Consider the following 24568-nt stretch of genomic DNA (forward strand, 5'->3'; position numbering starts at 1 on the left):
ACTTTTGAGCCCTTGAAATCACATGATCTTCTATGCAGTGTTTAGAAACAAGCTTGTTATGGTCAAGTCTGAAAATCATCCGAATAGTACCGACAGGTTGTGCTGTAAACCAACTGCGTTGGTAATAGGGATAGTCAGAAACTAGCTGTCTTACAGGTGGCTAGTAAATACTTGACTAATGGAGTTACAACGGTGTTATTTCTATTAATAATTCAAATCAGCCTTAAAAGATGCTACAAATTGAGAACTTACCACCTAAAATATATTAAGATTGTCTCATATTAAAAAATAAGTCCTTTTATCTGCACTCCTACCTCTTCATCCCCACCACATTAACATCTTTGTTTAGTTCCTGGGGGTCTTTGGTTTGGGTCCTCAGGAAGCAGAGATGAAGATCTGTACACAGCATCTTTATCAGGGTGTGCTCTGAAAAACAACACTCGTAAATGGATAAGGAAAGCAGGATTGGGCAGAAGGGGAAGTTGAATTGTGATGCAGTTCCAAGGCCTCAGCCAATCCCCCCGGGTGTCTGACCTGAATGTAGACAGCCTGTCAGTGAGGTCTCCAAATTGAGACAAGGAGCAAGGACTGGGTACCCTTCATCAACCAGTCATTGGTTGATGGCTACTCTTACAGAGAAAAACATAACTTTGGGCAAGATGGCTCCTTTGGCTAAGGGAAGGACCTGGAGAGGGCCTCGGCTGCAAGCCACCAACAGGTAATGAGTTGAGAGGAACATCACAGAGCCCACTATGCTGGGAGATGCCACAGACTTGCCATGGGGGAACCAAACCCAGCCTCCTCTGAACAAGTTAAATCTTCTTTCTGACTTTCCTCTCTTTGTTATCAGCATCACAGTTTTTCCTTACCCAAGGTAGTAGATAGAAATCTGAAGATTTCTAAAAATTGCCTCGGGCGATTTTTAACAGTCTGTCACATTTAATTTCCAGCATATTTATCATTTTAAACAATTTTAAATAATTCACTACAAAGTGAAATCTGGCATAAGTCCTATCTGTCTTTTACTCCCTGAATTACAGAAGAAGCCAAAACAACAGATTTCTAGGCAGTTCCTAGGGCCTGGTTTGGGGACTAGTGATAAAACGAAGGAATGGGGAAGTGGCTGTCTCTTTTTCCTATTTTAGAGAAGAAAGCTTGAGTCGTTGGTTGGGCAAAAAAATATTCATCTCTTCTCTGGAAGTCCAGCTCTGTTTATAAGAATGCAAATGAATGACCTTGAAAAAGAGTGTTGTTATTTTATGTTAAAAAAATTTTTTTAGCATGAGTTAAATGTTTTCAGAGGCTTAGATTTTTAAAAGAACCTGGCCAGTAATCTTGGTGCAAACTCCCCTTCCACTAGTATGACTATGCTGTCCAAGTCCTAGCTGCCACCCCAAACACTGGCCTCGCCGTTCTCGCAGGGAAACACGGGAGATATTAAATTATCATGTAATTAAATTAAATTATCACTTTTCAATCCCATCAATAAGGCTAAGATGGCACTTCTGTTTTGAATCCCTGCTTGCAAATCCGTTTACTCTGGGACGAGAACTCCTTCCTGGCAGAAGCAGTGTTGGCTCACAGGTGAAGTTGTAGATTGAGGCGATTGTACAAGCCTTCTTGCACCCAGAGGATTCTGAGAACAAAAATTAAAACTCATTTGTGTTTTAAGATTCATGATCTCTGGTTTTTGAATAATTTTTCTTGCAGAAAACATGGGTCTATATTGTGCATATTGATGACTTCACGTTCTATATATAATGCTCTTTGAAATCTTAAGAACACTTTTTGGTTGGATAGTAAGTGGGATATTTTAATGTTAGGAGCTTTTAGATATGCAAAGAAGTATCTACTTCTGAATGAATGGGCTGGAAACCAGGGCTAATGGTTCGAAGCCACCGGATTTTGTTATCCCTTCCACACCTACTGCATACCCAGGACACACAAGATACCATAATTATGTTCAAACTGCGAAAAAACCCACGATCTTAGATTTCTAACAATATAAAAAGGAAAACAGGGCAGAAAAACACTTGGGGCTGTTTCCTCTTTAAGACCATACGGTCTCTTAAGTCCAGTTGGTACAGAGAGAAGGCAGTGTTCCCCCACGAGCCACCCACGATGTCTCTGGGACTACAAGGAGCCTCTGTAGCTGACACAAAGACGTTCCCCCAAGCACCCTTCAGATACGCTTGTGCCTGCACAGGAAAGGGCACATCCTCCTTGCAGGAGTGCCCTGCCATGAACGAGCCCTATAAGAGACGTATAGAATGGTTTCACCTGGCCTACCCCTTTCCCTCATACTCTCTCGGGGATCTACTTGGATGACCCAAATGGCAATGATGAATGCATAGTGCATAGTGGTACCACATAGTGGACACAAAGAGGCCTGCTGAATGACATGTGATGATAATATGCCAGCATCCTTGAACCCCAGGGTCTTCACTCAGAAATGCTTTGGAAACCGTCTAAATGAGGGGCTGTTGAAAGGATGGCTTAAAGTAGAAATTCTCAAATGTTCATCTGAAGGTTTTGTTAAAACACAGATTTCTGGGTCCTATCCCCAGGGTTTCTGATTCAGCATGTCTTGGGGAAAGCCTGAAATCTGCATTTCTAACCAATTCCCAGGTGATGCTGATGCTCCCGGTTTAGGGATCACACATTGAAAACCTGCGGTGTAAAGAAAAGAGAGTGTCCACCGTCCTCTTCGGAGGCCTTCAATTTCACTCAAGTTGCCCGGCTCCATGGTGAGGATGACTGTCAGGTAGAGGTGAGCGAATGTCTTCAGGGGAATGATTCTAATGTCTTGAGTTGAGCCAGTGATCTGAGATGGCAGCAGAGCGCGTGGAATACATCTGTACGGGTCCTTGGGAATTAGACAAAGGAATTCCATTTGCTCCTCTGCTATTTCTGTAAATGGCATGGTAAAGTTTTATAGATACACCTCTTCTCATAAATGTAGCTTATTTTGCCTGCTCAAAATACTGTTCCTTTGCAAAACTGCTCTTTCCCCATCATACATTGTTGGTGGGTTTAGAATCAGATCCTTGTGCTGATTCAACCACCCCACAGGGGTGGTTGCATGACCTTATTGCCTTGGCAAATTTTCCCTTGGTATGTGACTGAAGCCTAGCCAACCAGAGTTCTTCCCTGAGAAATGTGTAAGTTTCACTGGTAAGGAAAGTTCTCAATTATTTCTGGTCACAGAGCTGTAAGAATGAGTTCAAGAGCTGCTGTCAGCCGCATCCTCCGCCATGTAGACTGTGCGAGAGAATGGAAAAGACAAACGCTGAAGAAAAGGAGAAGAAGACTGTCAGCAATGCCTCCACTTTCAGTCACTAAGGGCTCAGCGCTCTTTGGGTTCTGCAACAGTTTTTTCAGTTCTGCATTCTCTATTGGTATAGTTGTAACTCCTACTCCTCCCCCATCTCCCTTCTCTACCCTCTAGCATTTATTTTTGTTGTTTTGTTTTTGCTTAATGTGGTTTTAGTTGTGTTTCTGTCCCTTGTGAAGGAAAGCATCTTGACTAGTATCCCTTGTAATTGATCCATCAAGAACAGAGGTAGGGAAAATAAGCCACAGAAGAGTGTTGGGAGTGGGATGCCCGTGCAGACTGTCAAGCTCTTGTAGCTGCAGGGAACAGAGCATCACTTGGGTCTTCCTGAGAATAAGTGCAAGACTGAAAGCTGCCAAAAAGCTGAGAGAGGTTTAGGGCCTGCTGGCCTCTCATCCATGTCATCTCCGCTCCTCGGAATGTCTGCTCTGTTCTCCATTTACTCCTATCTCATCAACACTTCCCTGACACTCTAGTCCAAACCCCAGGAGTTCAGCTAATTACTGTGCTATCCCTACCGCGCAGCGCTCTCCATTCCCAGCCACTCGTGGCCACTCTTTGGATGAGGCACCATCTCTAGTCCTATCAGGGTTCCAACCCTGAACAACAATAACAAGAGCTGGGGAATTTAGGATGACGCAGACCCTCTATTGTATCCACTGTAAGAGATGTGTTCCAGAATACCAGGAATGAAAAGTCATACCATGAAACATCAAACAAAATATTAAATAAAAACGGAAGACTGAAAGTGCACCAGGGAGGTGGGTGTGGAGGAGACACAGGGCAAAGACCTGCTATGGTGACCAGGTTCCCAGACAAGTGCTTCAGGTCCTGGGAGAGGCCGTGAGAGCAGGGTGAGTACTTAGCTCAGAAGCTGAGGCCTCTCACAGCCATAGCAAAGCCATTGGCTGCACACTTGGCTTGACTTCGACTGCCTGACAAGATAGAGGAAGCTGGGGATAGTCCCAAATGCATTCTACCCTTTCTACCTTCTCTCCGGAAGACGGAGCTGTCACTCGGACCTAGGAGGAGGTCCTAATAAGTGACCTTGGGCAAGATCCTTAGCTTCTGAAGCCTCTCTTTTCTCACCTGAAGAAGTGACATTGTCTGCTTTTTTAGTGTTGTTGTGAAGAGCCTGTGAATAAGACAATGCCTGCGAAACGGTTAGTGTAGCTTCAGGCACAGATAAAGTGCTCATCGAATGCTAGTTATCATTGCTCCCTCATCATCACCATCATCATCATCATTACCATCATCATTTTCATTATGATACTTTCAAGGTGAATGGATTTAATGTGACTCCAGGGATACATTTGTGAACAAAGCTTATCTCTCTACCTGTTTGCTGATACTAATCATTTTTCTAACAGACATCTCTCACTTACAAATAAAGTTAAAATCCAAATATATTTAAATTGTATAGCTATATGTCCAAAGTGAACACTACTTCATTTAGTTAGAATGTTTTTTAAAAAGGAAAGGAGGAAAGAAGACAGGAAGGAAGGAAGGAAGGAAGGTTGGCAGGGAGGAAGGAAGGAGAGAAGGAAATCACTTGTAAAAGTCCTTTTCCCCTTGTAAGATTTTATGCTTCTTTATAAAAGAGATTCCTGTTGTTAAATGAGGTCTCAGTACAACAGCAACAACCAAAAATACCAAAAATCCCTTTCACTCTGTAGTGCAGAATATCTGGGTGCATTTACCTGTGTGAGATTATGCATTTGGTCCAACGTGTCCCTAGTATCAACTACAGTTCACCTGAAGAGGATAAGAAAGGTTGGGAGTGTGTGGCTTAAACATAATCTACAATTTTAAAATTTAACTTTACACATCACCATGCTGTTTCATTATATATGCAGAAAAGAGAAGAACAGTATTCTTCAGACTTGAAAAAAATCCTTGTTTCTCAGCATGGACAACCAATGTTATATTTAAAATGTACATATATAATGTGAGACCCAATATCTAATAAAAATCATGAAATCTAGCTTGTTCGGTTTGTAACTTATAACAACTGGAAGTTGATCAAAGAAAACTACGTTCCTTTTTATTACATTTTTACCATTTTAGGGATAAAATTTAAAATGTATGATAAAAATTCAATACACAGTAATTGAAACATACAGTCTGACCTCACAATGCTCTGATAAATCTGTTCATTTCTGGCCATTTTCAGTGTTGCTATAGTGAACAGTGTTGACAAGTGGATGAAAAAAGCTTATAAATGGAATTCTGATCATAGATAAAACTGAACATAAACTACCCCCAACATTTCTGCATGTTAGGGGGCCTGGCGTGTGCCACAGATGGCCATCTCCCAATAATACATAAAGCATTTCTTGCTGGAGCTCGGCACACATTGTTGAATGTACAGGTCATTTGAACAGAACAATAATTCAATTCACATAATAATGACCTCACTGGGAAAAACCACAGACACAGGATGATGCTGTTAGAATAAAATCATACCAGAGTTTAAAAATGAAAATTTTTTAAAGCTGCCATGCTTTCTTGTCAGAATAGCACTTAAGTGTATTCCCTGTTTAGCGACCAGGCAGGCTCCCTGAGTTTATTTTAGTCTCTTGAATTTCACGGCTGTGTGTCTGTGCCACCTTTCTTCTGCTTTCAGACGGGTAGCTTTCCTGGGGAGGTCAGAGGTGCCCACCGAACCCTCTGTTGGCTTCTTGGCTGAGCTCATTGATAAAGAGGCCTGGAGTTCATCATTTTTTTCTTCTCTAAGAGCTGAGATGGCAGTCAATAAAGAATGACAGGAAAAAGTTTCAGAAGGACACATGGGAATCATTTAACCAGACCAATAAAATCAGCTATTTATGTAAGTAGCAGTTATTACAACCACAGCCATCGAGGCCATATTTTTATAGAATAATTTTTAGGTTTAGGGCTAATTTTATTTCTAGCTTGGAAGGCTTAAAATCCAGGATTCCCTGCATTGGCAGAAATGAATGAACTCAGCTGGGGGAAATCAGTATCTAGAGTGACCTCCTTTTAGCGTCTAGATACTTGCTAACATGGTAGTTTCATGTCTGACACCACTAGGACACATGAGATCATGCCCCATCTCCCCAGAATTTTTCAGCCATGTTGTTCATTTCCATGTATTAAAACTAAGCACAAGTACAATGGAATTGAGGCACCTTATTGTTGTAGTTTGAACTATTAATACAATGTTTTTTTTTGTCATCCACATTTACTGTAAAAGCACACTTAATAAACAGCAGGAGCTTTAAATATGTTTCTGTTTAATACATTTTATTAAAAAGGGCTCTAGCTTTTAGAATCCAAATCATAAATTTGCAGAATACAGGGGTTAAAAAAACAGATTAAAGATATAATCTATTCAATTCATTAAATTATTTTAATTTTGCAGAACAGGGAAAATTTGTGTAGGAATTGAGTCAATTATTTTATAGTTTAATTATTTTATTCATTATTATTTTACCCACTCCATCTACTCTAGAAGCCTTGAAAAAATGAAATTTACTTCCCTACAGAGTAACGCTTTTATGCTTGGGAAATACATTTCTTTATAGGAACTAACCCATTAGCTTATTTCTGTATGTGCCTCATCAATATCAGCTGGAATACCCTGTAAAAGTAGCAATTTATTAACCTCTGCTGTACAAAAGCAAGAGAAAGAACACTCAGGCTATTTTTTCATGAAAATGGCGGTGAGAGGAAGGGGTGTTTTAGGGATACAGTGATATGGGGGGAAGCAGAGAGGGAGTTAAAAAAGCCGAGTCCATTTGCCACTACACATATATAAATTTTTAAAGATTAAAGAAAAATCTATAATCCAAGCAAGACATCCCTTTTGCCTTCATCTTCCCCTCCCTCCTGTCACTGATACTTCTCCCAGAAGATACAGTCTTTGCCTCTAAAAGAACATAGTGTCCGAAGGAAAGAAAATGTACAAGGTAAATGAATAAACATAAAAGGCAGGGGGTAACTTAGGGGCCGTGCCAATATCACAGGAGTTCAAAGACACTGATATCAGGAAAGGCTTCTAGAAGGAATTGCTCGGCGCACGTGCTGATCCTGCTCCGGTAATATACAATAGGTTTGTATCTCAATTATTTGCAACCCGTAGGGGATTTCCCTTCCTCTCACTACCCCTGGGTGCTGCTTTCTCTTCCCATGTCCCAAGATGCCGGTGATGCTTCTGAGGCTATGTCCACCATTTCAGGGGCAACAGCTCAGCTTCATGGTCCACCAGGTACCTGTCCGAGGGCCCAGGAGGACTTGTAGAGGCTGAGGAGGAAGCTGAGGGTCCATGTACCAGGGAAAAGGAGGGAGGCGAGGCTCAGGAGACCACACTCTCCTCTGGGCTTCAGCACTTGGAAATGGGGAGCGAGAGGGAGGAAAAGTCCATTGAATGCTGCGGATAATCACAATAGTAACATTTACACAACACTCACTGTGCAAGGAACTGTTCAGAGTAGCTTACACAGGTTCCTAATCCAGGTGATCCACACAGGAACCCTATGAGAAAGTACTATTAATATCCCCATTTTACAGACGAGGCACAGAAATGCTAACTAACTTGCCTAAGATCATGGAACTATTTAATTGGCATAGTTGGGACCTGGGCCCAGACACAGACGGACTCCAGCACCTCCTCTCTTATGTGGTTCACAACCCAGGCTGCACATTAGCGTCATTTGGAGAGCTGTTAAGCAATATTGATACCTGGGCCTCAATCCCAGAAAAACCGATTTAATGATCTGCTGTGGGGCCCAGGGCAGGAGTACAGTTTAAAATTCCCCCCAGTGATTGTAACGAGCCGCCAGGATTGCTAGCTGTGCTACTCGGCTTCTCACGATCCTGTTTCCTCAGTGTCTCTGTACCTGTCCTCTCCTTCCGGTTACTCAGACCGCTCTGCCCTAATCTTAGAATCTGCTCTGCTTCTTTTTTCCTCCCACACAAAATGGTCCTCGTGGAGGTTTTAAAATATGCCCAGGAATGCTTTGACACTCCTCCCTTCAAAAGGTGGAGCCAAAGTCTCCTCCTCTTGAGCTTTGCCTAGATGTCATGACTCTCTTCTAACGAATGGAATTTGGTGGTGGTAATGGTCTGTGCTTTCCGGCATCACGTCATAAAAGACATTGCAGCTTCCTCTTTGTCCCATCTTGTCAGTTGTAGAAACCCTTCTCTGGTGCAGACCGCTTGCTCTGGAAGAATCTAGCGCTATGTCATAATAACACTCAAATAGCTCTATGGAGAGGACCTCATGGCAAGGAACTGGGGACTCCTGCCAATAGCCAATGAAGAACAGAGGCCCTGGAGCAATAACCTCTGAGTGAGCCAAGTCGGCAGGAAATCTCCCAGCCCCAGTCAACCCTCAAATCTACTGCAGCCCCAGCTGACATCTTGAATGCCAACTCATGAGAGACCCCGAACTAGAGGCATTCTACTGAGCTGCGTCCAGATTCCTGACCCTCAGAAACTGCGTGAGAGAATAAATGTTCATTATTTCATGCCGATGGATTGTGGGGTAGTTTGTTATGTAACAAGAGATAACTAACACAGCTATCTTCATCCCTCACCCATACCCAGGATCTCCCACACTGACTTGGAGCTGGGGAAGTTGCCAGGGCTTCGACAGAGAACTGTTCTGACATCCCAAGGTGGAATTCTGAATGTACGTACCATAGAAACATAGCTCCATGCATATTTATAAATGTGCATGCGTGTATGTAAATGGACCCGAAAAGTCTGGAAGAAACACGCCATACTATTCGTAGTGGCAGAGCCAGAGCTAGAAGAGGGGCTGGGATCCGGATCGGGGCGGGGGAGGAAGCCAAGGAGAATCTCCCCTCCTGCTGTGTAGACCACTGGGTTGTTTGGATACTTCACACAGAAGATGTATCTATATTAATTACCTGGGTAATTAATTATATTTTTCCTACATAAAGTGAGGGAATTAAAGTAAAAAGAAAGAAATATAATCATACCTGAATCTGGGTTCTGTAGGAAGTTACGTATTAGGAATATAGTTCTACAAGTATATTAATACTCTACCTGAGTATTTTGTAGCCAGTCCTGATGGCCTTAATATCAGGTAGAGCATTGCATCATATGCACATGGTGACAAAGAATTAAATAAGAGTTCTTAAAGCCTGACCCTGCTCTGGCTGTGACACCAACTGGCTTGGCACGTCATGTGATTGTTGTGCGCCTGTTTTTTCATCTGTAAAGTCAGGATGGGGGATAAGGATTAAAGAAGCTAAATATAGCAGGAGCCTCAGACAGCAAATGAAATATCACTCACAAAGTGATAGCTATCGTCCTATGAAAAATGTTCTTAGTTCCAAACAATACACTTTTTTATTATTATATGTAAATATACTGAGGGCTCCATGAATTATATGTTTGTTGATTTCCCTTTTGGGGAGAGAGACAAAAGTTTCATGACACAAAGTAGATTTTCAAGACACATTTATTGCATTAATAAAGCAAATTTCACAGTGGTCAAATACTTGTTTTCTATTAAAGTGATAAAGACCTGAACAATTCATATTCAGCTGTTACAAGAAAGAAACTGAGGACACTGGAGATGAGCATATAACCCCAAAGAGTTGAAACAATGCTAGTCTGAATTCTACTGGACATTAGCACCGAAGAGAGCAGGACAATCCCATCCTGTATTCATATCAAAGGGCACACACCAGGAGCCTACAGACCCCAAAATGTCAGCAAAGGTGTTCTGTTTAACCAATACGGTGTTTTCGAAAAACATTTGAATTTGCTGACCACACCTAAACTTGGAAAATACCATTTTTATCCTGCATCTAAAAAACAAACATATCTGGCTATTTTGGGCCAGCTGTCTAAGTCATGGATTCCTCCTTTGGTCATCACAGATGAGGGTCTCTGAGAGGCCGTAGTTCGAGCTGGACTGGCCTGGGTTACTCATAAGGATACTTACTTGCCCCAGTAAACAGTGAGTTTGCACTTCTGAAACTTTGGGTGTTTGCTCCAATGCTATAAGAGCGTTATTGGGATAGGATGATCACATGTTTCTAAAATTATAAAAACTGCCTAAGCATGCCTGCAATGTAGTGATCCTAGAAATGGGGGCCCTCTCTCGGTTTACTTTTTAACAAACTGAAGAAGAGAAATGTGGAGCTCTCTACCATGTCTCTATCCGGAAACGAAGAGCTGCTATTTATAACCTACTGCACACTTCTGCAATGAGCTAATATTTATCAGGAGGACCTCCAGCCCCTGCAATGCTCTGCAGTTGCATGCCATCCCAGCAGATCCACTGTGTCATCTTTTCCATTTGACTAAGCAGGCTGGGATTCTTTCCTTCTGCACGAGCTCAAATACGACAGATGGAAGCAAAAGCTGAACTATGACCCTTGCTTCTGATATGTAGAGTGTGATACTTACCAACTTTGGTCATACTGTGTTCATTTTTAATACCATGGAGCCACTTGTGAGCCCGTATGTGCCCAGTGCTTGTCTAGTAAACGTTCCTGTCTGATCGTTGTTAAAAAGACAACAACTCAGTCCTATTTTCTGCTTGAAGATCTCCCTATGATAAAGAGATTCCCCATAATTAGTAAAAGCAAAATATAAATTTGTGGTAAGAGAGTCTTTCAATTGCTAGTTATTGTTTAACCTAGGTCATTTCACCCAACGTCTTACCGAGAAAACTTTCAAATATACACAAAAGTTGGAAGAATGGCACAGTGAACACCCATACATTTACCATCTGCAATTTGCATTTGCTATATTTACTTTATCATGTATCCATGCATTCCTCTATCAATATGTCAATTCATCTTCATTTTTGTTATATTTCAAAAGAAGTTGCAGGCCTCAGTTCATTTCACCCCCAAACATTTCAGCCTGCAAGTCATTAGAGTTCAGTATTTGTTTATGTGTTTTTACAGTTTTTGTTTAGTGTGGCAAAATATGTATAACATAAAATCTACTATTGGAACCATTTGTAAGTATAGAGTTCTGTGGCAGTAAGTACATTCACATTGCTGTGCAACCATCACCACCATCCATCTCCAGGCCTGTTCATTTCCCACCTGGAACTCTGTTCTGATTAGACACTAAATCCTCAACCTCTCCTTTCTCCAGGGCCCACCAATCACTCTTCTACTCTCTCTTTCTATGAGTTTGACTACCTGGGGTAAATCATACAATATTTGTCTGTTTGTGACTGGCTTATTTCGCTTAGCATAATGTCCTCAAGGTTCATCCATGCTGTCGCATGTGTCAGAATTTCCTTCTTTTTACAGGCTGAATAATATTCCATTGTATGTACACAGCATATTTTGTTTACCTGTTCATCCATTGGTGGACACTTGGGTTGCTTCCACCTTTTGCCTATTGAAAATAATGCTGCTATGAACATTGGGTGTATGAATATCTGTTTAAGTCTCAGTTTTTACTTCTTTTGGGTATATTCCCAGAAGTGGAATTGCTGGATCATATGGTAGTTCTATGTTTAATTTCTTGAGCACCCTCTGGTTTTTATTTTATGCAAAATTTAAACAGTGAAATGCACACATCTTAATATACCATTTGATGGGTTGTGACAAATGCATACTATAGTGAATATTTTTTGTTTCTTTTTTAGGTCCTTAATATATGTAGAAATGTTTCAGTTAGAATGCTAACACTTTTTGCGACCAAAATTGTGATGGAAAGAATCTCATAGTCCTGAAATCAGAAATTTGCAAAAATAATTATGTCCATTTTTTACTACTGACAATAAACACTTTTTCTTGTGTAAGCAATTACTACAATAGTTTTGAAGAGGAATTTTTGAACCAAAAATTCATGTTGTGCACAATATTTGGGCTCCTGCCCATTACCAGGGATGAGATCTCTCCCTATACCTATCATGCAAATCTTCCATAGTCTATAATAAAGCTCTTCTGAAAGTATCTAGAAAACAGTGAGCAAAGTTTCTTGCAGATCAAGGATTTATATTATTAAAAGTGAAAACAACAATATATATAAAAATTTTTGCAATTGGTTTCACAAAAAGTTATAATAGTCTCATTTGTGAAGGGTGTGGAGAAACACATTCTCAGACACTGTAGGTGGTATGAAATGGTTTTCTAATGCTTATTAACATTTTTATCATGTTTTTAAGTTATATTTTATTGATTATGCTGTTACAGTTGTCCCAATTTGTTCTTCATACCTCCCTCCACCCAGCACCCCTCAATCCCTCAGGCAATCCCCACTCCAGTCTTCATGTCCATGGATAATGCATAGGTTCTCTGGCTACTCCATTTCCTATACTGTACTTTACATCCCCATGTGTAACTACCTATTTGTACTTCTTAATCCCCTCACCTCTTCACCCATTTTCCTATACTCCTTTCCCATCTGGCAATCACCAATAAACTCCCCATATCCATGAGTCTGCCTCTGTTCTTCTTGTTTTCTTAGTTTGTTTTTAGATTCAATAGTTGATAGATATGTATTTATTGCCATTTTACTGTTCATAGTTTTGATCTTTTTCTTTAACATTTCATATAATAATAGATTGATGATGGTGAAATCCTCTAGTTTTTTTCTTGTCTGGCTCTTGTCTTGAAGCTCTTAACTGCCCTTTAATTCTACATAATAGCTGTGCTGGGTAGAGCAGTCTTGGCTGTAGGTCCCTGCTTTTCATGATTTGGAATATTTCTTGCCACTCCCTTCTAGCCTGCAAAGTTTCTGACAATCTTATGGGAATTTCCCTGTAGGTAACTAACCGGTTTTCTCTTGCAGCTTTTAAAATTCTCTCTTTGTCTTTAAACTTTGGCATTTTACTTATGCTGTGTCTTAGGGTGGTCCTCTTTGTATCCATCTTGTTTGGGATTCTCTGTGCTTCCTGGCCTTGCACGTCTACTTTCTTCATGAAATTAGAGAACTTGGGTTTCATTATTTTTTCAAATAGATTTCCAATTTTTTGCTCTTTCTCTTCTCCTGCTGGCATCTCTGTGAAGTAAATGTTGGACCTCCTGAAATTGTAGCAGTTGCTCCTTACACTATCCTCATTTTTTTGGATTTTTTTTCTCCTTGTTTTTCTGATTGGTTGTTTTTTGCTCCCTTATGTTCCAAATCATTGATTTGGTTCTTGGCTTCATCCACCCTACTGTTATTTCCCTGTAAATTTTTCTTTATTTCAGTAATGTATCCTTCATTTCTGACTGGATCTGTTTTATGCTCTTGAGGTCCTCATCAAGTTCCTTGAGCATCCTTATAATCAATGTTTTGAACTCTGCATCCGATACATTGCTAATCTTCATTTTGTTTAGTTCTTTTTCTGGAGTTTTGATCTATTGTTTCATTTGGGCCATGCTTCTTTGTCTCCTTATCTTGGCAGCCTCCCTGTTAGTTTCTATCTTGTTAGTTTCTATGTATTAGGCAGAGCTGCTATGACACCTTGTCTTGGTAGCAGGGTCTATTGTAGTAGGTGTCCTGTAGGGTCCAGTGGCACAGCCTCCCCTATCACCCAAACTGGGTACTCAAGGTGTGCTCTTTGTGTGGGCTGTGTATACTCCCTTCTTGTATTTGAGCCTTGTTTGCTATTGGCAGTTCATTGGGAAATATTTACCCAGGATTAGTTAGCTGCAATGATTGGCTGTGACCACCTACCACCAACATCTAACTTCTGTGGAAGATCAGTTGTGCAGGGGCAAGATGGTGATGCTCTGATGTGGTCTGTAGCTGTCTTCTGGGTTCGATGCCCTGGGGTTTCCCAGGTGGTATAGGCCAAGGTCAGCCCCTATCTGTGTTTTGCCTGGGGCCACCCTCCCTAGGCTATAAAGCAATCTGAGGTGGCTGCTACTTTTGCTGGACTTGGGGATTTCTGGAAGAAGACAAGCTGTGAATCTAGGCTGGCTGCTGCCAGTGTTGTGCCTGGGACCACTTAGCAGAAAGCACAGGGGCTAGAGGCTCACTGAAGCTGTTGCTTGTTTGAAAGGATTTAGGGAGTTGTAAAACATGAGCCAAGACCAGCCATTCATACAGAAAAGTCACTGTTAACAGCTGTAAGTTGGGTGAAATGAAGCCTCAGGGGATCTCCAAGGCAATGCAAACAGTGTTAGCCAGGGTGATAGAGTCTCACATATGGTAACTGTCCGCTGGCTCTGTGGCTCTGTGGAAGGAGGGTTCAGAAAAGAGACAATGGCCTCTGCTCACCTTGTGTCTGGGACAAAGCTGTCCTTCAGCTCTCACCTTGGAACTAGACACTTCAGGTCTTTTCTGTATACCACTGGTGCCTCTGAAGCTGCTACTCCGGTGCTAGAGCTCAGAGGGAGTAGGCTAAGTAAGTCCATTGTGGGTTCTTTACAAGGAACTACTTGGGACTCCAGAAATTTCTTCCACCAACTCAATCCTCGCTAGTTTTTGCAGCCAGAAATTGTGGAGACTCATCTTCCTGGCACTGGAAACCTGGGCTGGGGGCCTGGTGTGGGGCTGGAACTCCTTGCTCCTGAGGTATTCCTCCTGAATTTTTATCTACCACATGTACGTGTGGGATTAGTATGTTGCACATTTCTGCCCCTCCTGCCAGTCTGGATGGATGTGGTTTATTTAATTCCATAGTCATCAGACTTCTATTCAACTTGATTTCTGACAGTTCTGAGTGATACTTGTTCTATAATTTAGTTGTGGTTGTGCGAGGAGGAGAGCCATGTTTACCTATGCTGCCATCTTGACTGGAAGTCCCCTATTAACAATTTTAATATACCCTTTTTAACCCCAGGAATTTCACTTCTAGGAATTTTTCTTACAGAGATGCTTGTAGAAGTGCACCAAGATGTATTCGTACACAGTTGTTCATTGCCGCATGGTTTGTAATAGTAAAAAAATTGGAAACAACCCAACTCTTAGTAGGTAACCACTAAAAATAAATCCTGATATGCCCACATTTAACTGGTATAACTTGCTTTACCAGCTTGGACACAAATAAGGTTACATCTTTTTTATTTTTTCAAATTACATTAGGCCCCAACATCTATGGTCCGGATTAGTGTCAGAGGAAGTCCACTGCCCTTGTCGTTTCTTAAGGTCTCTTCCCTCCCCTGAATGATCCAAACACCTGGGGCTTTACTTCTTGCAAAGTGGCCAGTCCTGTTTCTAAATGCCTCACGGAGAGAGAAGTAGGGAATCTGATTAGTCTATTTAGGAACCTTATTTTCAGCATCTGTTGTTTCTGTTTGCCATAATATCTGTTGAAAGCTGCAGAAGTAATAGAGTCTGGCATTGTAAAATAAAGAATAAAAAAGGATTGATTGAGACTTTGTTTTGAAAAAATAAAAGTAAGGATTATCTTATCTTTAAGCATAATTTATCTTTGAAGATATACATATAGCAACTCTAATTGCAACAATGCTCTAATTTTTAGAATAAACAAAGGATGAATCAAGTGTTGGTTTGGTGAGGGGGATAATTTTTCTAACAAAATTATTTGATGGCAAATTTTGACACCTTTCATTTCACACTGACTTTTATAGTCGAATCATACAAAGGTCATTTTGAAAAAAAGATGTGAGGGTTTCATCAATTTTCCTGAGAGCCTCTCTTAATCCTTTGATATTCAAATAATATTCCTTTCGAAGAATTTATCCTCTTATCATCCTTGTTGTTTTTCTCATCTTTAATTGTTAACTGGGCTAACACTGCCAGATACGCATTTGCTTACGGAACAGTCTTCCAAAATCACTTTCAATGACTTCATAAAATCCTGCCTCTTTTGCAAGATTAGCAGTTTTACGTGGCAACTGAAATGCATTTTATTTACCTTGTGCTGCTGGAGGTTTATAACGTCTACAATAGCAACACTGACTGGCTGAGCGGGGATAGTTGCTGATATTAAGTCAAGAGGGCTGAGTGGGGACTCATTTAGTAAGTGGCCAGTTCATTAGGGCACATTTTCCTGTATGACCAATTTATGCTTCCCTACACAACTTAACAACTACTGGCATTCGGATAATGATAATGAATAATTGGATAATAAGAAACTTCTGTGCTTTTCAGCATTAAAAAGAAATGAGGTATGTGTTGACATGGAAAAAATGTTTACAATTCATTGTTAAATGAAAAAAGCCAGTTCCAAAAAACTATGAATAGTATAATCATCTTTCTATGAAAGAATAATACATATTAGTATATGTATGCATAAAAAGTATAAATAAATACAACAACCTGGAATAGTTTACTCCAGACTATTAGCAGTCATTTCTAATAGGTGTGTGGGGAATGGAGCAATCCCATCTTGGTAGCCTTATTTTTTTTTAAGACTTTATTTATTTACTTTTAGAGAGAGGGGAAGGGAAGGAGATAGAGAGGAAGAGAAACATTGGTGTGTGAGAGAGAAACAGTTGCCCCTCACACACCCACAGCTGGGGACCTGGCCCGCCACCCAGGCATGTGTCCTGCCTGGGGGCTGAACTGGGGACATTTCAGTTTGCACTTCAGCACTCGATCCGCTGAGCCACACCAGCCAGGGTGGTAGCCTTATTTTTAATGAGTATTTATTACCCTTTCAAACATGATAAAAGTCAATTAAAAATATTTTAACTAGTATGGGACAAGAAGTAAAAAGAATAAAAACAAGAAAACAGCTGTTCCACTACGTTACTGTCCAAACAGGGTACTCCTAGAGAGTTTTATAGGTCCATTCTGAAGGGGCATCATAGGATTCTTCAATATAAATCTCTTCTGTTGTAAACACCCCAGAACTCTTTCTCAGAATAATCAAGCCAGAAACACTTGCCAAGCATCTGTTATTTCTCAAGGTCCTGTGTTGCACTTAGCACTCAGAGGAACATGGGGCCCTTCCTCCAAAAGCTAACAGGCCTGTTTCTAAGGTAAGAAGCTCCTCAGTGACTGAGGCTGGGCTACACCTGGTCATCGGTGACCCAGCGCTGAGAAAGATGCTACAACTGTGTGAGGGCAGAGAACACATTTGTCAGAGTCTGTGCCCCCGCTTAGGATTTTTTGGGTCGAGCATTAGATGAGAGTCAACATGGAGCATAAGATAATAACCTTCAGAGAAAAATGCAACCCATGACCCTGTATTGGAAAGGAAATTCACGGATTAGTCCAAAGGCTGGTTAGAACTTCACCCAGATGTGATAAGAGCTTCAGGGTAATTTTAATGGGCATATTAATGAAGTGAGAGAGTGAGCTGTGTGTATGTATTTTTTTTAATCTTCTGCCGCATTTTATCAATGAGGCCCTTGAGACTGGCTCAAGATTATACTGCTGCTAAGGACAGAACCAGGATTTAAACCCAGCACTTGCGATTCTAGAGCCTGCACTCTTAACTTTTATGGCCCACTCCTTCCTCACCGCAGGCTACAGGTTCCTCGGGCCCTGGTTCATGCGGGAGGGAGAGATGTTTGACGTGCTGCTCATCTGTGTATATATTTACTGTGCAGTTTATGCCAGAAGGAAAGAGGAAACTGGTTATGTGGATGGAATTTGGAGAAAGGTAATACCTCCTGGCCAATGACATATATCCGTGAAATCTCTATAGTCTTCCTGGATAAGAGGTTGCCAAGATTTCTGTAGACTTGGTCTTCCTTTCCACTTCTGGAAATAATCCCTTTAGGGCATAGTTGAGGCACATTAGCAGAGTAACACTTTCCCTTCTGCCTGTATTCTGCCTAAACTGTGGATAGTTGGAGGCGCTTTGAGTTCTGAAGTCAGCTGCAACAAAAATCATTTTCTTAAAAGTTACTATTGAGATACTTCAGTTATGGATTCTCTTAGTATGGCATATTCAATATCCAGGATAAAAGTGCTTTATATTTGCTATTACAGCATAACCTACAGTGATAATGTACTATGCCATAATATTTACCACTTAATTGTACCAACTTGTTCTTTAGAACTCTGAACTACAAGGGAAGTACCATTTAACTACCATTAGAGTTTAGCTTGGATTTATGGCCCATTCATAAAGAGTTAAAAAATTGAAAAAGTGCACATTTTTTAAAAGAAAAAAATCATTTGATCTTTTAGGTAAAGTTTATATGTTAGCTTGCAAAATAGTATCATAGAAGAACTAAACGGAGTCATTATGAAATACAAGACAAGTTATTTAGGTCGCTTCCCTTGCTTCAGAGTGAAAACAAACTGCTTCTTACATGCACTCTTGAGATAGTACATGAAATGCAAAACTAGTCCTTTTTTATGAAGGATGTCCGGGAGTCACTGGCTTGAAAAATTTCTAAAAAATATTCTCAACATCTCAAACTATAGGAAAATAACTTGTGGATAACAAACTACAAATTCTTTCCTTTTTGTTCTCTTTATCTGTGAGAGTGTGAAGACTTGGCGTTGAACATGGCAGTGACTTAGGGACAACCTCAAAGGTCGATGCAAAATAATAATTGGCAGTGTTGCTGAGGCAAGCATCAGAATCCCAAACATTATTGCCTGAGAACAAATCACTTGATTAGTGAGTGGTCCCAGTCATCTACCCGGTGTTCACATCTTAAGCAAGATTTTATGGTTTTCTCTAATTGTCACATCTGCAATAAATCCTGCAAAGAGACAATAACTTTGTTTCTTTATGAAAAATGGCCCTGAAAAAAAAGGCAACTGCTACTATAGTGCTGGAAAGTAATGGCATTTATTAATTTGCATGATTATATTTGGACAATTGCATGATTATATTTATATTTAGATTATAATTAGATGCATGACTGCTGAAGGTCTCTTGATATACATACAAATCTGAACATTTTCTGTGCATGTGGGCATTCCTCTGCAGGCTGGCATGTGCCTTCTTTGAACAGAGATGAAAAGATACCCTCTGGTTTCACCTGTTGGTTAGAAAGAAAAGAAAATATTTACTACTATGATATTTTAGGGGACATGCACCTTGTCCCTAACTGCTGGGGTCTGAGGTTGCTATTTGGCAACAAATCTCTCTTGGGTCAGTGAAGTGGTTGCCTTTCTTTAAATTTTGCTTTAAAAAAAAATCTTGTGTAGTTGACTTTGTTGCTCGCCATTCTGCAGCTGAGAATGGTCTAATTTTTTTTCAGTTGAATGTTCCATATAGTAATCACAATAATCCCAGAATTTTTCCAACCACGGAATGAAGGCGGTTCCCTGGCCTGAGATCATCAGACCGTAGAAAGGTGCGGGGCTGCTTCCCTCTTTGACTCGCATCCCCCTTAGCCACTTCCTGGAAATGGGATTAGGCACGTCAGGTTCTCTCACTGGGGCCCTACAAGTTGAATCACTTACCATTCTGCACATGCCCCTTACTGGTAGTCAGTGAAACTCAGACGAGAATACCTTCTCCAGGATTTGAAGGTGATGACAACATGGCAAGATGTCAAGCATTTCTAGAGATCTTAGATGTTTGGCCTATTGCCATTTGAGAGATGTCCTCTAATTTTCATTTGGCCTTCATGAGCATGTTGCAAAAAAATTATTTTCCTAAGTGGTTCTAGCTGTAATTTTTAATGGTTGTCTTGGAAAGGTGGTAGCATCATAAAGCTGGACTTGTAGATCCCGAAGAATCTTAGCTGCCTCAGAAGAATGCAAGAAAACTTAATTTCCAGGTCTGGAAAAGATCCATTTTTTGAATCACTTGTTTAGCCTTGTTGCCTTGAGTCACATAAAGTGAGTTACTCTTTATGAAGCATGAACAATGCCAGAAACACATCATTAAAATGTTAATTTAATTTGGCCTGTTGAGGTAAGAATCCAGACAATTTCACCTAAAAGTGATGGAGATTGATGATACTCTTTTTGGTCTGGAATAATTCTGGTCACATCGCTGAGAGTTCCAAGGTGAGGAGAGGGAGGGCAGTGATGAAGACTTCCCACCTCTGCCATGGATTCTGGACCAAAGCATAAAATGTGCTTTTCTCAGAGCTGTTGATTTTGTACTTTTGGCAAACATAAAACTCACTTTTAAGAGAAAAATAAATGTTAAAATCTACTTGACTAATACATTTAATTATGTGACCATGGGTTTTTCATTTGTTCTTCCCTTCCCTGCCAACTTCTCTGAACTGAAATGGGAAGATCTTTCTCCAATGCTATGACCTTATTTTGCAAATCACCAGCAGGTTCATAGCAGAAGTTAAAACTTTGCAGGCCTAGATATCACAAGAGTACTTTTTTTTTTTCTATTTGCCAAGATAAAATCCCAATTTACAGCTTGGGATCATACTGTAAAATGTAAATAACATTTTAATGAGCACTGTAGAGGAAGAGTGTTCTGGGCCAGTCGCCTACCCCTGAATGGCTGAGTTTAAGTGCACCTTGGGTCACAATGAAACTAGTTTGGTGGTCTTAGCCTCCCCTGGACATTTTCCCACACTAGAAAACCAGCACAGGAGTTCCTGCAATTCCCTACAAAGGATAATTGCAGTTCTGCTCAAAACCAGAACTGGAGTGTGGATGGGATAACTGGAGGAAAAGCTAGAGGAGAAACAATGGGGAGCCTCTTAATCCTAAATTAAATTCCCTTGACCTTAGCTTTAGGGGAGGAAAGAAGGGGGAAATAATTGCATGTGTATTTTTTAAAATTTCTGTTCATATTCTATAATTTCAAATTCAATCTAAAAACATCTCCTTGTTCCCATTGCCTTCACTGTCCATGTTCTTGACTCTGAGAGAATACATTTTCCAAAAACATGGAGTAAAAACATTGTGTTGACCTCGCTATACTAATAACTCCAGCTCCTGGGGCTATAGGACTAATGACTCCATCTCCATTGGATTCCATATGAACTGTTCATGTCTTTCTTACTTCTCCCTGATTCCAATTTCATCTTCCCTAACTAGCTGCATCTCATCTGTCCCTTAATTCAGGCCAAGTCCCTGTTCCTATTGGGAGCCCTCTGTAATGACAGGCACATACCTTCATCTCTTGTTGTTTACATTTGTCTATATGAAACAGTTAATGTCTAATCATATATATCTGATCATTGAATTTCCTACTACTACTCTATTTGACTGACTGAAAATATAAGTGAACATTTAAAAGGTAGAGAAAAAAATCCAAACATAAGATGCTACATTTCTGACCTCACTATAGTTAAACAAAGAGGATTCTTTAGCCCTTCTTCTCTTCAGAAAAAGACACTGGCTCTAAATCTTTGAATAATTCTCCCAGATTTAAATCCCACTTTAATCCTGCATGATAAATTAGGACTCCATACCTTTTCACCCTTGCCTTTTGGAGTAGTTTGTCTAACCCAACACCTGCAGAAACAGATCAGATCCTAAGTGGTCCAAAGGCGTTCTGGGTGGCATGGTGGCATCAGGTCTAAGAGGAACAAATGGTGCTGACTTCTACCCCGCCAGGGGACGCCTTCATCTGCGGTTGCATTTACAGACCTGCTCACAGAAGGGAAGACATCTGATCTCTCTGATTGCATGGAGAGTTCCCTGGACAGCCACTATAGGTCTCCTCTTACAGCATTACCAGTGCCCCCTCCAAGTCTCTCAGTAAAAAAACAGAGGAAGAAAGCACTGTCGCTGAGAGGATCCCCGGTAGCCGGCCAGAAGGAGAAACCCTGAGGTTTGTCCCAGCACAGTACTTCCCTGTAGCAGGATAATGTGCCTTTCCTGGAGCTGGGCCGACTTTGCCCTAAGGTTACGTTTCCACACAAAGAAGCCTTTAAGGGTGCAGTTGCAGGCCTTCACACTGGAGGTTTATGTCTGTCAATCTTAGGGGAAAAAGAGGCCATAATAAAACTGCAGGAGCCAGCAGTGGGGAATTACAACTCCAGAATCAGTGGAGGTCTGCCCCACAGCTCTGCTAGGTGCTGAGCATTGGCCTCTCTAAGGACTGAGAACAATAAAGGAGAAGGAATTTCAGTCAATTTGCTGCTAGATTGCATTAGCAGAACTCAGAGACGGGGCCATATGCTGAGTGAGGGTGGTGCATGTTCTTGGCCACTGCCCTAGTGTCAACATGCTAGGAGATCTAAAGTATGAAGAATGAGAGAAGTTCACCCAAGTCAAAGAAGTCAAGGAGGCCTGTAGACACCCAAGTTGGAGGCTGTATGTGCACCAGCCACTGCAATTCCAAGCGTAAGTCAGTTGATTTATGGTTAATAAGAACAAATACTAATTAAGGCTTCAGCTAGTGACCAGGATAGGCAGAAAAACAGGAAATACATCAAAAGATAGGCCAAAACACGTTGCAGAAACAGGAGGAAAAACAAAGGTGGTGGTATCTGAGAGCAAGGCAAAGAGAGGCATGGGTAGCTACTGGTTTGGGAGATGGGGGGAGCAAGAGGGCACCGCTGCCACCTGTCTGGCAGCTCTGCAGCCCTGATTTTGGCAGTGTGGGCCTGATGCTTGCACGGAAGGCTTGTTGGACCCAGTTTGAGAGCTTCCTAAAATATCCTTGGGCCTGATGCAATATCACTTTGTGATGGCACTGCATTGCAATGTGGTGACAAGATAACCTGGCGGTGTGGACGAAGGACCTTTTATATCTTTATATGATTGTGTATGAGAGAGGCCAAGTGAGTGGACCACTCCCCCCAAAAAATGGGTTCCTTGGAAGAGTGGTTAAGCTCTCTGATATGGAAGGAATAGTGTGTCCACCTGCCCACTCCCACTACAGAGGATGGACACCTGGGGAGGTCTCAGTCAGGGGATAGAGACTGAGAGGGCAAAACCAAGGGGCCCATCCGCAGTCCACAGGGAACTCTAAAAGCAGAAGTGAGGAAGGGCTATGCTCACACCAGCCTTCACACTGGAGAATGCAGTAGGATGAACAGGGTAGCTTTTCCCGGAGTAGGTCCTCTGGGCAAACCAGAGGGAGCTGGTTTGGGGAAGAGGAGGCAAGCCGAATCTGGGGAAAGCCACCAAGAGCCAACAAGAGCTTGCAGCAGCACCTTCCAGGTTGGGCCTAAGTCTCCAAATGAAAAAAAAAACCAAAACAATTTACCTAGCTCTAGGCAAACCCCTGTTCTACACAATGATTTGAATTTTGAAATGTGAATTAACCCTTGCAAAGGAATGCAACTCTTTTCTCCCTCCCTTGAGCCATTCCACCATCCTTAGAGGGTGAGAAGTGGGTCAGAAGGAGGAAGATTTAAAATTGTCCCTTTACCAAACGGTGGAAAGTGTCAACCACTGTCTCCCACTATCCCCTCCCCCAAAGCTCAAAGTGTTGAAAACTAAAAGCTGCAGCATCTTTTCAGCAAGTAATCAGCACAAGTTGAAAGGCACATGCTGTTGCATTTCTGATCAGATTGTATGATAAACTGGAAAATGCACCCCCCCCCCTTTTTTTTTGGCTAAATGCATGCCCGTTTAAAGAAGCCACCAGGCAGTGCCTCTCACTTTGTCTTGGCAGGGCACAACTATCAGACGAAGTGGGAGGAAGAAACATTAACTTCAACAGCTGTTTCTTGACCCCGGCTGTCAGTCTTCCCAAGAATAAATTTTGGAGAGTCCTATTTGAAACAAAGAGGGAGTTTGGGGGGGAGAGAAAAGTTGGTTGGTTCCAGGGCAGCCACCCAAAGAAACAGGGAACAAGATGTTTGCAGTTACCATGCAGCCTGCAAGCCTCAGCCGAGTGCAGAGATGGAGCAAAGTAACTTGAAAGCTCTCCTCTCGGCGCCCTGTGCCTGCAGCTTCCCCCCCTAACGTGCGCCCAGATCTAGCGCCGGTGGTAAGAGCCGTAGCTCGACTACAGTAATTCCCCAGCTCGGGCGGCTTGAAACTGCTCGGGCTGAATAGCATTTGCTGTTCCGTCCTGCGGCCGCCTCCCGCCGCCGCTGCCGCGCTCCCTGCAAAGCAGCTCTCATTATCCCGGAAGTTGTGCTGACACAGTCTCGCTGCCACCAGAAGTTTGTCAACATCAAACTTCTCCTGTGTGGGGTACGTTCACCTTCCACGAGTATTTAATCGCGCCAACAAGCAAACAAACAAACCCAAATAAACCTGCCGTGATGTCATGGTCTTTTTTCCCCGCTTTCCTTGAAGGCTGGGGCTGTTAAGAATTTCTTGTGGACGCCTAGAGTGCCTGTGGGTTTCTGGGGGGAGACAAGGGACAGCCCCCCCACCCCCGGGGTAGCGAGTGCAGGAAGGGCTGAGGAGGGGCACGCGGGTGGTTGGGGCTGGGCGCAGGGTAGCGAGGGAGGGGGCTAATTAAGGCTGGGGAGCCTGTTAGCTTCGGACGGTGGGAGGATGCACACAGACTGGGTCGAAGGTTGTCGCTTTGCGTCCCCCGACCCTGCAATAAAGGTTACCTGGAAG

The 24568-nt window shown here is 41.8% G+C and overlaps 1 long non-coding RNA gene across 2 annotated transcripts; it reads right to left on the reverse strand.

The window, feature by feature from the left end:
- Positions 1-10697: 10697 nt before the first annotated feature.
- Positions 10698-24026, reverse strand: LOC118977412 (uncharacterized). Of its 2 annotated transcripts, none has more exons than XR_005064525.1 (3): positions 23861-24026; positions 19057-19149; positions 10698-10889 (listed from the first exon to the last, which is right to left on the reverse strand). It is a non-coding gene; the product is annotated as an uncharacterized LOC118977412 (long non-coding RNA). The 2 variants fall into 2 exon arrangements; XR_005064524.1 differs by lacking the exon at positions 23861-24026 and adding an exon at positions 19577-20436.
- Positions 24027-24568: the final 542 nt, after the last annotated feature.

This window comes from Sturnira hondurensis, unplaced genomic scaffold (genome assembly GCF_014824575.4).
Source record: "Sturnira hondurensis isolate 20B ecotype Veracruz unplaced genomic scaffold, ASM1482457v3 Scaffold0021354, whole genome shotgun sequence".
NCBI classification, from domain to species: domain Eukaryota; kingdom Metazoa; phylum Chordata; class Mammalia; order Chiroptera; family Phyllostomidae; genus Sturnira; species Sturnira hondurensis.